Here is a 14,063-nt window from a genome sequence, read left to right as displayed (position 1 = left end):
TAGTGTGCTGCAACACACATGTAGACACTAACAGGGCTAGCTGGGGCATAAGGGTGCTTCAGTGCAGGGGCTACTTGCTGGCTAGCCCCACACTGGAGCACCCTCATGCCTCTCCACACAATGTTCAGCTGGGTAAGAGCAGGCCCGGGCTGTCAGGCTGACCCCCTGAGCTCCTTGCCAGCCAGGTCTGCTCTTCCCCAGCTCAGTGTGTTGCAGACCTGGGCACATGAGTAAACACAGAGTCTGGGAGCAATAAACTCTGGCATGAACTGCACCAGAGTTTATTCAGTCACACTAATAGCACCTGTAGATACACCCACCACTTCCCAAACAGTCCCATCTACCCTTGAACTAAGTAGGCCTTAGCCTTGAATGAAAAAGCTTGAACTTCCAAAATCTAAACTTTCTAACTCAAAAACCTAAAAACACTTTTCAAAAAATCAACTCTGTTTTGCTTTTTAAAGTCTCAGTTACCTACCTTACCAACCAGCTTTGAAGAGAACTGGCTCAATGGTGGTAAAGTTATTAATGTGTTAAGATGACAATATGTTCATAGCTAAAGTACTTTTTAACAAATATGTGCTGCTTTTAACAAATATGCATTTCCAACAATAGATAACTAATGTGCACAAACAACATTAATTATCTATAACTTTCTAATAATGCCAATTTTCTCTAAAATTGGCTTGATTATTAAATGTCAATGAAATCTATAAAATATACCAAGCTTGAGCTATCCAGTTTAGGCCTTTTGCATTATCCAAGTGCAAAGTATTTCCTTTGAGGCACATATTCTAACTGAAAACTAATGGAACCACTTTTCTCAAACTCTGTCACCCTTCAAAAAATTCTTTTGAACTGAAAAAAAGCCTGGACATTTCCAGCCCAAGAAGGTTTTTTTGTTTTTAATGGAAAACCTAAAAATGATATATAGACTAGAAGATAGGACTATATTAGGCACATCAGAATCTCTAAAATTAGGAGTGAAGAGATTTTGTATGAGTAGAGAGTGTGATCATGGAAAGTAGAAATTATTAAAATTCACCCTGACTATGGTTCCTGGTGCTACAGGTGGCCAATTCCATATGAATAGGAACAGAAGCAGTAACTGAGGGAATAATGTTGGAAAGTTCCACTTTCTCAGAGAGGTAAGGATTTCTTAGGCTTGAGACAGACATTGAAAAAGCCAGAGCCTGAATTGATTCAATCTTTGCAGGTTAGTTGAACCTGGCTAGGCTAAATCAGTTTTGTAACCAGACAGACATCCCAGAAATGCAGGCACATGCCTGCAGTGGCTCAGGCTAGAAGCTGGGGGGAGCTAAAGCATCCCTCAAGTCCTTTCACAGCATGGAGCTGAGTGGGGTGAGGCCAGGCTCTGGCAGGAGCTCTGATTAGCCCAGCAGGAAATTGATAACAGTGTTTATCACCCAAATAAGAAAACAACACAGGGACATTACCAGCTACCTGTTGATTCAGCAGGGACCATAGCCAGCATGTGGTCTGGTAGGTAATACACAGATGCCTCCTCAGCAAGGCAGAGGGGAGGGGAAAATTCCTGCTTAGTAGGGAGTGGTGAGGGGAGTGGGGAAGCAGCCTGCAGTCTTTGAAGCTCTAGCCAGGGAGCTGAGGGGAGGGGCCAGGCCTGCTATGGAACAGAGAGCCCTGCCCAGCCCAGAGAGCATGTTGGGATCTTAAACCAGCAAGGGGTCTGAGACAGACATTGCATAAACTGGTTTGAGCCAAATTAGTTATGTGCTTGAGAAAGCAACAGGCTACTAAAGTCTTCAGGCATTCTGCTTTGAAAGTATATTTATATTTAAAATGTAGGATAACCATTATTATGATTGAAGGCTAAACCTACCATATCCTTAGCTATATTGTTATACAGCATACTTTCACATCTGAAAATATTACTAAGCAGTCAGAGGTCTCCTTTCATAACAACCATTCTTTTTTTTCTTAAGAGAATTGTGCTTAATGTGTAACCTCAGACAAGAAGAAATCATCAGGCACTTTCAAACACACAGCATTACAGAGAGCTCCTGCCTGAGAAAATGTCTATTTTTCCTTCATTCCACTCCTGACCTATTAAAAGGTGGAAAGGCTTGGGCTTCAGTCTCATTCGCCATATATACAAATAATTTAAGTAAATATTTTGCTACTTAATGACCAAGGTGCTCATTAAAAATACTGTTTATTTCAACATTCAGTTTATGAGAAAAATGTGACCTGTTGACAAATGGAAAATTGTCTCAAATGCAGCAAATACCAAACAAAAAACAAGTAAGCCATGTAGGGTTGAGTTCCATCAGAAACATAATGATGTGGCCAGGTGCCTAGGGCAGCTGCCACACACAGGGGCAGTGGCAACTTCCAGGTCCTGCTGCACCCCTGGTGTGGTTGTGCAGCTGCAAAAGCAGCTGCTTTTTTCTAACCTCCCCCATGCACAGCCTCAAGCCAGCGCCTGGGCAACTGCCCTGCTTTAGTTATGACACTGAGTTCCATTCAGATACCAGAAAAGAATCAAAAGACACAATAAAAAATAATACAGTTGTCAGGAAAATAGCTCATAATGATTACATTATTTCGGCTATTTAGATATCTCTGCACAAATGTAGTTTAGTACATAGCTTTTCTTCTACTATGGCAGGAACCCTGGGGCTCAGACACAGCTCTTCTGGATGAAGGCCTATGCTGCAGGTGAACCACATGAATCAGGGGAACCAATGGAAGTCGCGAGCCCTTGATGGATAGTGTATAAGAACCCTGACACTTGTCTTGGCAACAGCGTTTATAGCCTTGTATTTGGGACTCTTCTGCAGTGCTTCTGTCATTGTCTCTGCCCTAGACCATCCTGCCTTGCCTCTTGCCCTGCTCCAGCCATTGACCCTTGACCATGGGTGACTGGTGCCTCCTGAGTCTGGGGGGCCACCAGATCAGACATGGGGGGGAGATCCCCCAGTGGCCAATTGCTGAGTCAGCAGCAAAACCAGAAGTGTACTTTCCTTCCAGTGGCACTTCCAGTTTTGCAGCTGGCACTTCCAGCGGGTGCACAGCTGATCTCAGCGGGTGCACATACATTCACGTACACCACCTACACATCACCAATGCCCTCGACCCTTGTTCCTGCCTCATCCCCTGCCTTAGACTTCAGTACCTTCTTCCCGCTTGCTCTAAAGAGTTCTGAGTTCTCCAGCTCCTGATTTCTAGCCCGGCCTCAAACATGGATCCATCTCAACCCAAGGCAGCATGACACCTTGGACTTAAACTGACACCTAGTGTTGTGACCCTCAGCTTCTGAACCCTGACCCCTCCCCCCATGGCAGGGCATACCTGTGACACACTGTGACATTCTTCACCAGAAATAAATGGGTTGGCTGCTATCTCACAGTTACTTGCTGTTTAACTATGTACAAACGACAAACACTATCCGTTGATGCTCCAAATCATAAGTAATCAATATCATGGTCTGCTACATATTCTGATAAGGAGGTGCACTTAGAACTAAGGGCCCAGTTTTCCTCATGCTAGTTCTCAAAGTGCTGTATGAAATAAAACAATAAAGGGTAGGCATAGAGTAAAGCCATATGTCAACTCCATTAAAGGCAGTGAATTAGTGCAGAAGTCCTAGATTTTCAGACCAACAAGGGTAGAGTGCATAGAATTGCAAACATTGAGGAACCAAAGGGCATGTTCATGTTCAGTGTCACACATCAATAACTACGTCAAATACCCTCTGGCTCATATTTAGAAACTAGGATATTAAAATATATTCTTTTAAAACCAGCTGTCAATTTCTCTATTTCATTACATAGTGTTTCATTTATTGTTTTTCTGACTGCTATGGCAAGCCTGGGATATGTATTTTTAAAGAACAGTTAGAAACATAGAAAACAGACCGTTGATTAAATATATATGTAACCAGCCATTTATATCAGTACCTATAAAGTCAATGCAGTTTATTAGCCACATATAATATGCTCTTAGAAGTAAATTTAAATATGCATTTATGTGAACTTAATATGTTCACACCAATGGCAGATCTTGGTTATACTGAGAAAGACCAAGAGTGGAAGAGAAGGGGTAGCAGTGTGACTGGAATTGTTCCAAGCTGAGCTTTGTTTTCTTGCTTCTCCTGCTTTTGTGTCAGGCGTTGATACTGACAATATGTGGCAGTTGTTTTCTGAAATATGTTAATCTGCAAACCGATTGAAATACTGCCATATAGTTGTCTTGGTAGAAAAATAAGTTTTATTCCTCACAAAATATTTGTCTTTCTAAATTGGCAAAAAATTACTTTGGGGAGTGTCAGGATGGGGAGGATAAAATATTTTTAATGAAATATCTGTGTGACAAGGGCTTTTTTTGGCTAAGTGTTGCATCTTGGATTATTCATTAAATCACTACAGTTATTTTTTTTAAGTAGCATTCATTGATTTTTTAATTGTTTGATGTTTTAGGTTTTGTAAGCCAAGCTGAGCCAGCTGGGATCAAATTTTCAGTGGTGTCAAATGTTCTTATCTCCACCAGGTGGCGTTGCTGGTTTTTGCTATCTCTGAATATCAAGCATGAACTGTATCAGGATGAGTATGTACTCAAAAGTTGGATCCAGACCATGCCAGGACAAAAAATGTAAAACATGCCAACACATCTCCACCACTCCCACTATAACTACACCTCACAACAGAACCATCACCATTCCTGGATGTTAAATCTGCACCTCCAGAAATGTAATATATCTTATCCAGTGCACTAAATGCCCTGATGGAAAATATGTAGGAGAAACCAAACAACAACTGTGTACCAGAATGAATGCACACTGAAAATCTATCAAAGACAAGAATACCCAGTCACCTGTGGGTGCACACTTCTCACAAGACAACCACTCTTTCTCCAATCCTCACTTCTAATCCTCACAGGGAATTTACACAAGACCTTTTGTAGACAAGCCTACAAACTTCACTTCATAAATCTACTGCAAAGAAAAAATCATGGACTAAGTATAGACATTGGATTTATGGCACATTATAACTTATCTGCCATCTGATAACCCTAGGTAACCTCTCTACATTTTACCAGCTATGTACTATAAACAGATCAGCATTCTCTCCTTTCCCTCACCCCCCAACTACCGGTCTCATACCTATTACTCATCCCCTCTGATCTTTTCTGCCACACATTTGCATTTTGGCTTAAGTTTCTATTCCACTCAGGACAGCACACAAACACCAGCAGATTCTCCCTATAACTAAAGAAGGGCATTTGTGCCTGAAAGCTTGTAAAAAAAACAATTTTCCAACTATTTAGTTGGTCTAATAAAAGATATCAAATTTACCCCAAGAACCTTGTCTTCAAAAACTGAGGCACTTCAAATCAGTGCCTGGTTCTGAAAATGTTCACCTGGGCCTAGTCAGTGAGCCAAAGGCTGCACTATCAGTTGCTCAAATACAGCCTCACTTCAGGCAAAATTTCCTTTGACAACAGTGTGGACCCTAGTAACAATAAACTGAGTACTACAGTACATTCCTCTGAAGCACAGGAGAATGCTTACATCCAGCTTAAGCACCTGAGTATAAGGGCAAATTTAAAGACTAGGGACAGATATTAAAAAAGCCTGAGCCTGAATTGGTTTGATCTTTGCAGTTTAGTCTAATCTGGCTAGGCTAAATCAGTGTGTAACTGTACAGACATCCCAGACATGCAGTCAGATGCCTGCAGTGGCTCAGGCTAGAAGACCGGGGGCGGGTGGGGAGCACTAAAGCAGCCTTCCCTTCCATTCCACAGGGCTGAGCTGAGGGGCATGTGGCCAGATCTCAGCAGGATTAGGGAGGAGTTACCCCACCTCCTTGATAACAGAGCATTTATCAGCTCTGTTATCAGCATTTATCATCCCATCAGAAAACAAACTGCCTTTCATCAATTTGAGCTCTCTTAAACAAAAAAGGAACAGAGGGACATTATGAGCTGACTTGTTGATTAGCTCCAAAAAGCCATAAACTGACACTGCTGTCTGGCACAGCACAGATGGTAGCCAGTATGTGGTCTGCTAGGTAATGTTGTGTGTCTGTGTAAGGCAGAGGGGAATGAGAGATACCTACTTATCAGGGAGTGGTGAAGTGAGGGGAGGAGCAGGAGGAAGCCAGGCTGATGCTGCTGTGCCTGCAAGTCTCTGCCAGAGCTGCAGCCAGGGAGCAGAGGGGAGGGGCCAGCCCTGCTGTGGAGCAGATAGCCCTGCCCAGGCCAGAGAGCATGCCGGGATGCTGGGGGAGTCTGATTTAACTTAAACCAGCAAGAAGACTAGGACAGACATTGCATAAACCATTTTGACCCAAATCAGCTAAGTGTGATATTACATTCAACCACGTTTATCTCAAACCAGTTTCAGCCATTTTCAAACTGGTTTATGTGCACTGAACATCTGTTCTGTTGCAGGTTTAAGCCAGTTTCTGATCACTTAAACTGGTCTATATGTAATGTCTATCCCTAGCCAAATTGTTTACTGAATAGGAAAGGACCTTGCTAAAGGGCCTTTATATATTGAATAAGGGATACATGATTTAAAAGTTCTTCCTAGTTATTTTGAGGGTGGGTCTATCCCATCGCTGAAATTAGCTCTGGATCCTCTACTCTCACTTCACATGCATCAAATCCTGGAAATGTGCCAGTGTAGGCAGCATAGAACAACTTTGAACATGCACTCAAACTCCTCCCTGACCCTTGTCTTGGCGAACTTCTTGGCACTTACTCAGGGCTGCCTTAAACTAGCTATGCTGCCTCATTTCCAAGATTTGGTACACAAGGAAAATGGGAGGAAAATGCTTCTAAGTAGTACTCTTTGGGCTCAACACAGGAGTGCTGGAGACATGTGGTGATATGTCCCATTTGTCTCTCTACAATTCTGTATCCAATATCATGAATTGTGCTTAGGTTTCATCCTGTGAGCAATTGCTCCTCATGAGATGCTTTCTTTCCACTGTACTGGAGTTCAATGCTCCACAATGTAGTGCATCACTTTCTTTTTACTTCAGAAGAAAAGTAATTGTCAGTGCACAAGAACATTTCTTTAGCAGTGGGACAATGAAGCAGAAGCTTAGCGGACATGCTATGGATCTAACAGCATGTCCATTAAGCTTGTGAGTTATACCATCTGCACAATTTTACTTTATTTTAAAATTTAAAGTTATTTTATTACGCATTTTTTATTCCTTCAGGATACTCCTCTGAAATAATTCTCTTTTTAAGATCAGGAGAATTGTATCCATGTGGCACTAAGAAGCTGGACAATATTATTTATATCATCATATTTTCTTCATGTAATCACATGCTATGCAGTGCTTTAAAAATACATAGTGACAAAAGACTGCCTGAAAGAACATATAATCATGGGGACAAATTTTGCACTGCCCTGATGTCAGTTCTGAGTGAGTTCACTGTCTTTAAAGGACTTCTGGGAAACAGTGTACTTGGCTCTAAGATACATATGAGTCACAACAGGAATCACCATTGTGTAGGAGGGGAAGAGATCATGGAGACAGGAAATCATAGACTTGAGACACTGTTTTCTATGTTATTCTCTCTTTGATAAGTGGAACAATTTGCTGTTGAAACTGTCCTACTTTTGACCTTTCCTTATATATATTCTCAAGGAGATTCAGGATGGTAGTATCATAAAGACCTTTTGTTAGCTCATACTGATGAATCATATATCCTTTATTTTGTTTTAAAATAATATATTTACTTGCTTCCAGGTACCTCCTGATCATGAGAATGTCTTTTATCCTGAACCCACAAAGTCAAAGGCAAATATTTTCAAATATCTAAGGTCAGGCATCTTAGGTCAGCTCTTCAGGTGCTGTTAATCAACATAGTTCCTTTTGACTTCTATGGAGTGCTATCAGTTTACTCCAACTGAGGATATGGCTATTAGGGCTGTGCAAATCTTTAGTCCCTGATTCAATTTGGCAGAGATTCCACCCGATTCGGTGGCTAAGTCTTTGAATCCAAATCAAATCAGGAGACCCTTTAATCTTTCCAAATCAAATCAGAACCTTCCAAATTGATTCAGAAAGATTTGGTGATTGTGAGGAGAGAGAAGAGCCCCAGAGAAGTAAAATGGCCCCACCTGTATTGCAAAGAACTCTGCAGGGCTCCTTCTTCACCTGGTGTTTCAGGAGGGGAGGGGGAGTCAGCTGGAATTCCAGGATAAAAGGAGACACAGGGCAGGCAAAAGAGAGACACAGGAAACCAGAAGTGACTGACTGAAGCAGCGAGATGGCAGGGAGAGCCAGAGGCACTGAGGAAACAAGGGAGACTGGGCTTAAGGGAAGCAACTCTGTGGAGGGAGTTGCTGGGGGAGAGAACCCTGAAGGAAACACCCGGAGAGAAACAGAAACTGCAGCAAGGCAGTTAGAAGGTACTGTAAAGACCCTAATAGCAGGGATGAAGAAAAAGGAACTATAAGGGCAGAAGAAGTGCCAGCTTGTTTTTTTGTTCTCTTTTTCATTAGGGTGAAAGGAAAGTCACCCCAGATAGTACGTTTACAACTATCAGGACAATACGCCAGGAAAAACACTGGCTAGGATTACTGGCAGGTCTGTGCCAGGTTCCAGCTGAGTGAAGTACAACCAGGCCCACTGGGGATACTGATTGGCCAGACCTAGAGACCAAAGGAGCATTTTTTTTTGTATTGCTCGAAAGGAGATCGCGGAGATAACTGAATTACCACCCAGTGGAACGGGCAAGGGTGTAGGGGTTGGTGGAGCTCTCGCTACACTAAGACAAATTGCAAGAGCCAAAACATCGAGACCCACAAGCCCCAGTGTAGCAGGGCACTAGGGGGCCTGCTACTGTCGTTAGGAATAAGGGCTGCTGAAGCTCCCTAAGGCAGCACAGGTGTTGGTTGCTGGAGCAACCAGGCTGGTCATATGACCGGAAAGGGGCAGGGCTAGGCCTTTATAAACAGCCCAGGCCAAAGCCTAGCAGCAGTTCCCTTCTGGCAGCCTGAGGTGCAGGAGCTCTGCAGAAAAGCCCAGCAGAGCAGAGACGAGCGGTGCTGCCTGAACACCTAAGGGACTGCACCATGGTGAGGGTAAAGAGAACCCTGAATGAGACGCCTTTGCAAGAGGGCCAGTTTGGGCCTGGACCCTTATGTTATAGCTGGTAGGCTTATTTTCAGTTAGAGCTGGTGGGCTGGTAGCTTTGCTTTGCAGTAGGGCTGTTTGTGTGAATACCGGAGGACCGGGTGAGGCTGTAGGGGTGCAAGGAGGCCTCACAGGAGCTCCCCAATAATCCAGGGGTTCCTGGTGCCCAGAGGGCACAGCGAGTGGTGCCGGGCGGGCACAGCTGTTTGCGCCAGTGGGGCGCGTGTTGGGGGTGTTGACCCTGACCGGAGGACCAGGTGAGGCTGTAGGGGTGTGAGGAGGCCTCACGGGAGCTCCCCAATAATCTGGGGGTTCCTGGTGCCCAGTAAGGGCACAGCAAGCGGTGCCAGGGTGTCACGGTGATTGGCGCCCTAGCTGGCACAGCAGATGAGCGCCGGAGAGGCACGGTGTGTGGGGTGTTGAGACCCCAGTCCGTGAGGGCGGTGTTTGCCCAGTAGGGTGTATGACCCAGAAAAGGGTTAGGGGGCCAGGCATGGCCACGGGCCACCTGAGCCCCAAGCGCGGGAGGCGCGCGAGCTAGGCCCGAGAAGGCGGGTCTGGGGGCCAGGCAGGGCTAGGGCCACCTGAGCCCAAACTTGGGAAGCCCCAGAGAGGGCAGGGAAGCGCGAGAAGCGCGGCACAGGCCCCAGAGACGGCAGGGAAGCGCGAGAAGCGCGGCACAGGCCCCAGAGACGGCAGAGAAGCGCGAGAAGCGCGGCACAGGCCCCAGAGAGGGCAGACCAGGACAAGAGGGTCCAGAGTGAGCGATTGGTCTCCTACCGGCATAAAGTCCCGGAGAAGGGCGGGTGCGCGGTAGAAGTCGCAGAGAGGGGCAGGCACACAAGAGTAAGCCTGGAGAGGGGCGGATGTGCAGATAGGGACCCGACGGAGACGAACGCGTGACTAGGAGCCCGGATAGGGCTGAACGCGCAGTTAGAAGCCGTACAGGGCTGAGCGCGTGGGCAGGAGCCCAGGCAGGGCTGTGTGTATGGTTGACTGGCCCAGAGAGGGGCGCATATATCGGAGAGGCCCTGGGAGATGGGTGCTTGTATTGGGAAAAACTCCGAGAGGGAGTTTAGAGGAGAGAGGCCCAGGAAGGGTGAGAGGGGAACAGAAGCCCGGGAGGGGCGAGTACACGACACAAGAACATCCGGTCCAGCTCCGAGGCTTGAGGCGTGCTAAAGGGGAGGTTGGAGGCATGCGTGGCCCATAAGGCTGGGGCACACCAAGGCGGTACACCCAGGACAGGGGATGGGAGACACTTGGGCACCGTGTCCAAGAGGACAATTAGGCAGCCTCCCATAGAGAACCATTTAAGATCAAAGATGTGGCGGACGAGACAGAGGGTGCTGAGTTGCCCTACTTGGCACGGTAGGGGCGCCAGAGGGATCACGGCCGCCCCTGCGCCCCGCCCCGTGACACCCAGCATTCTATTTTCTCCTGTAACAACAAGTTGTGGCAGGAGAGATTGTGGATGTGTGGGAGGGGCCAGCAAGACTTGTGGTGGACTTCGTCTTGTAAGCTGAAATGATAAAGCTGTCTTAGTGTAGAAGATAGAGTAAGAAAGGAAGAAAAAGAAAAAAAAGCCGCTCAGACAGGTGATGAGCTCCAAAGATTGATGATACCTAGATCGATAGAGACAAGCCTCTACCACAGATAGGGGCAGGACATTTGGGGTGAAAGCCCACCGTTGGACAGTGATTTGGACATAGACACAGCTTTCAATGTTTTTTCTACATACCTCAAGGTACCAGGTGCCTCATGAATGCTGCAATGCTAGGGCAGATGGAGCATCCCATGGGAATGGGGGGGAGAGTGTCCCCAACACGCTTGGCAGCAGACCCAGAAGTGCTTCTAGTCCAATTCTAGGTCCTCTAGGGAGCACACTAGCCCCCCCGCCATACCCTTCCGGCTCAGCGACTGGTGTCTCTTGGGTCTGGGGAGACACCCGGGGGCTGACTGCCAAGCTGGGGAGACATGGGGGGCTCCCACACTCCCCAGCGGACCTGGAAGTGGACCAGAAGCACTTCTGGTCTACTTCCAGGTTCACCATCGAGCACACAGCCGGCATCCCCTGCTACGCTCCCGTAGGACGGACCTTCTGTCCCAGCATTGCAGCATTCACGAGCTGCGCCTGGTACCTTGAGGTATGTAGAAAAAAACATTTAAAGCTGTGTATTTGGCTGAATCACTGATTCTCTGCATCAGCATTGAATCTTCAGATTCACATTTGGCAGAATCAAATCAAGGACAGTGATCCAAATCAATGAATTGAATCACTGTCCCCAGTTCGGGATGAATCTGAACTGAATATGAACTATTTCACATACCCCTAATGGTTATATAGTCTATATTGAGATGTATGATTGAAAAGACGCGATTTGCTTTGAAGCTGTGCTCCCAATTTCTAGGGGAGCCAGTGCAGTCATGTCAGCTCAGTGACATGCAAGAGTGGAACATTAGACATGGTGCATGTATTATCTCTGAAATATAGCAACAAAGCAGTTTTCTTGCAGAGTTTATATGACCAACAAAGTATTTTATAGATGAGATGTTCAAAGGAACCTAAAAGAGTAAGATGCCCTAAAAGAACCTAAAAGAATAAGATCCTTTGAATTTTAGTGGTACTTTGGTATGTCGCTTCTTTAGACTTCTTGCCTTCAGTGCAAAGGTTTGTGACAAAATGTAAAGCTAGTAGATTACTATATGTGAGCGGAGATTCTTTGTTTTCTTTGCCTATCAAGATAAGTACAATTTTTTTTTTCTGTTTAAACAGATTAAACTCCGAATGCAAACATTTCCCATTGCTCTGCAGTAGGTGAAGTCACACAATCAGTTCCTCTGTGTGGGTGGGAGCAATGGTTGCACAGGAAGACATTTTATTTACTATATTGCACCTAGAATGAGTAGATATTGCCTCCATCTAGTGCATGACCAGTCTACTCTTTTCTAGGTCACAAATGTGGTTGATCTTCCAGCTCAATTAGTGTTAATATAGCATCATTACTGTTATTCAACCCCTTCAGAAGAGCTGAATATTATTATTATTATTATTATTATTATTATTATTAAGAGCTAACAGCGTATTTAGCTTCCTACATTTTAAATACCTTTGCTTCTGGGGGAAAGTTTCTCACTTTGGACCTTCAAAGAATGATAGAAGGTAAGTTGAAGAAGTATTTTTCTTTCTAGAAGCTATCATGCAGAAGAACAAAGCAACAGGTCTGCTCTCAAAGCTTCAATCATTTTAATTGTGTAGATAAAATAAAATTGGAGTTTAACTCTGTTCACAAACTATGCTACTTGCCAGCCTGAGCACTATCCCAGCTCAACTCTCCATCCCTAGGAACCTGCCAGGATTAGCAATTAAGAAGACATTTGCTGTGAGTTAAGCCCCATGCTACCCACTAAAAATAAACCAGACTAAATATTGGCTACAAAAGTGATTCTCAAACAGGGTTTTACGGCACCCTTGCAATGCCTTGTGATCCTTTTAAGAGTGCCAATGTGTGACACATAATATTAACACGCAGAGGTATGCAAACACCTACACATGATTCACAAGTTAAACCCACTCCCCCAACCCCCCGACCTCCCCCCCAGCCCAGCTCCTGGTCCTTTAAAGAAAAGCCCTGGTGCTAGCCAGGTGCTGCCAGCTGGAGGGGCCAATCCTGCTGCCCCCCACTGCATGGGAAGGCTCTGCATGGGAGCTGGGGCAGGCGGAGCAGCCATTGCTGGGCTGGGGGGGGATGGGCCAAATCAGATTCGGCCAAATCGATTCAGGACAGTGATTCGAATCACTGAATCAAATCACTGTCCCCCGAATCAGCTGAATCCGAATCCAAAGTGAATATTACCCACTTCACACAGGCCTATCAAAAACCAAGTGCAAGTAAGAGCTATCACTTTTTGAGGGATGTCTTGTGTCTAACGGGGGCATTTTAAGTATAAAAAAGTTGTGATCCACTGGTCTACACTAAATAGACAGTTTGCTAATGTAATTAGATTATATGGGAAGTTTTTTGAGATTAGAAGCAAGGAAGAAGAAAAGAAAAAGGTCCTGACTGACATTGCTGTGCTGGCAAGTTTCCAGTGGAGACTATACTTAATTTCTCTGTACCATTTGGAAAAGAAAAGATACTTAATCAGCTTCAATATTGTGGGTGCATCCATACCAAGCACCCCAAGCATAGGTACCACAAGCACCTACACACACACACACACACACACACACACACACACACACACACACACACACTGTCACCAAGTCACTGTTTAACCTGTGTGTATATTGTGTATGATTTCCTGTCACTATCATTAGAGCATATGTGCTTGAATTGGTGATAGATGTGCATGTACCTAGGCTGGTAATTTTGGATATGTATGTGCCTGAGTTGGTAGTGTGTGTGTGCATGCCTGGTGGGGTTGTATGCACCTAGAGTGTGTGCACGCCTAATTGATTTTTGTGTGTGTGCATGTGCAATTGTACACCAAGCCCTTTTGTCTAACAGCACAATATTGAGATCCTGAGCATTGGCCTGACCCCACATGGCAACACATTAAATTTTAATGCTGCACACCCACCCAGACAGGAGCTGGGCTATGGCTTCCTGGAAACTCAGAGCGTGGCAGAGGCACCGGGGCCAGCGTGGGACACTTAGCAGAGGTAAGTTACTGCTCGGCTTCACTCCACTCCTTACTGCACTGCACTGGCATCCCAGCAGGGAGAGAGAGTGGTGCAGGGCAGGCAGCGGCTCCTCCCTGATGCAAGGTGGGGGTGGGGGCAGAGCCAGGCACTGTGCAGGTTCCACTGGCTCTGGAGAACTACTCCACTCCCCAGCACCTTTGGGTGATACCATGTGCCTCCTTGCTGGCTGGTTTCAAAGGCTGCAGTGAGGCATGGAGGCAGGGAACAGTCAGAGC

The 14,063-nt window shown here is 45.5% G+C and overlaps 1 long non-coding RNA gene across 1 annotated transcript; it reads right to left on the bottom strand.

The window, feature by feature from the left end:
- Window positions 1-181: 181 nt before the first annotated feature.
- LOC109308126 lies at window positions 182-8,363 on the bottom strand. Its single transcript, XR_002100494.1, has 3 exons — window positions 8,123-8,363; window positions 4,884-4,885; window positions 182-192 (listed from the first exon to the last, which is right to left on the bottom strand). It is a non-coding gene; the product is annotated as an uncharacterized LOC109308126 (long non-coding RNA).
- Window positions 8,364-14,063: the final 5,700 nt, after the last annotated feature.

This window comes from Crocodylus porosus, unplaced genomic scaffold, assembly GCF_001723895.1.
Source record: "Crocodylus porosus isolate Cpor-Errol unplaced genomic scaffold, CroPor_comp1, whole genome shotgun sequence".
Lineage (NCBI taxonomy): Eukaryota > Metazoa > Chordata > Crocodylia > Crocodylidae > Crocodylus > Crocodylus porosus.
This window is presented reverse-complemented; position numbering and strand designations above follow the sequence as displayed.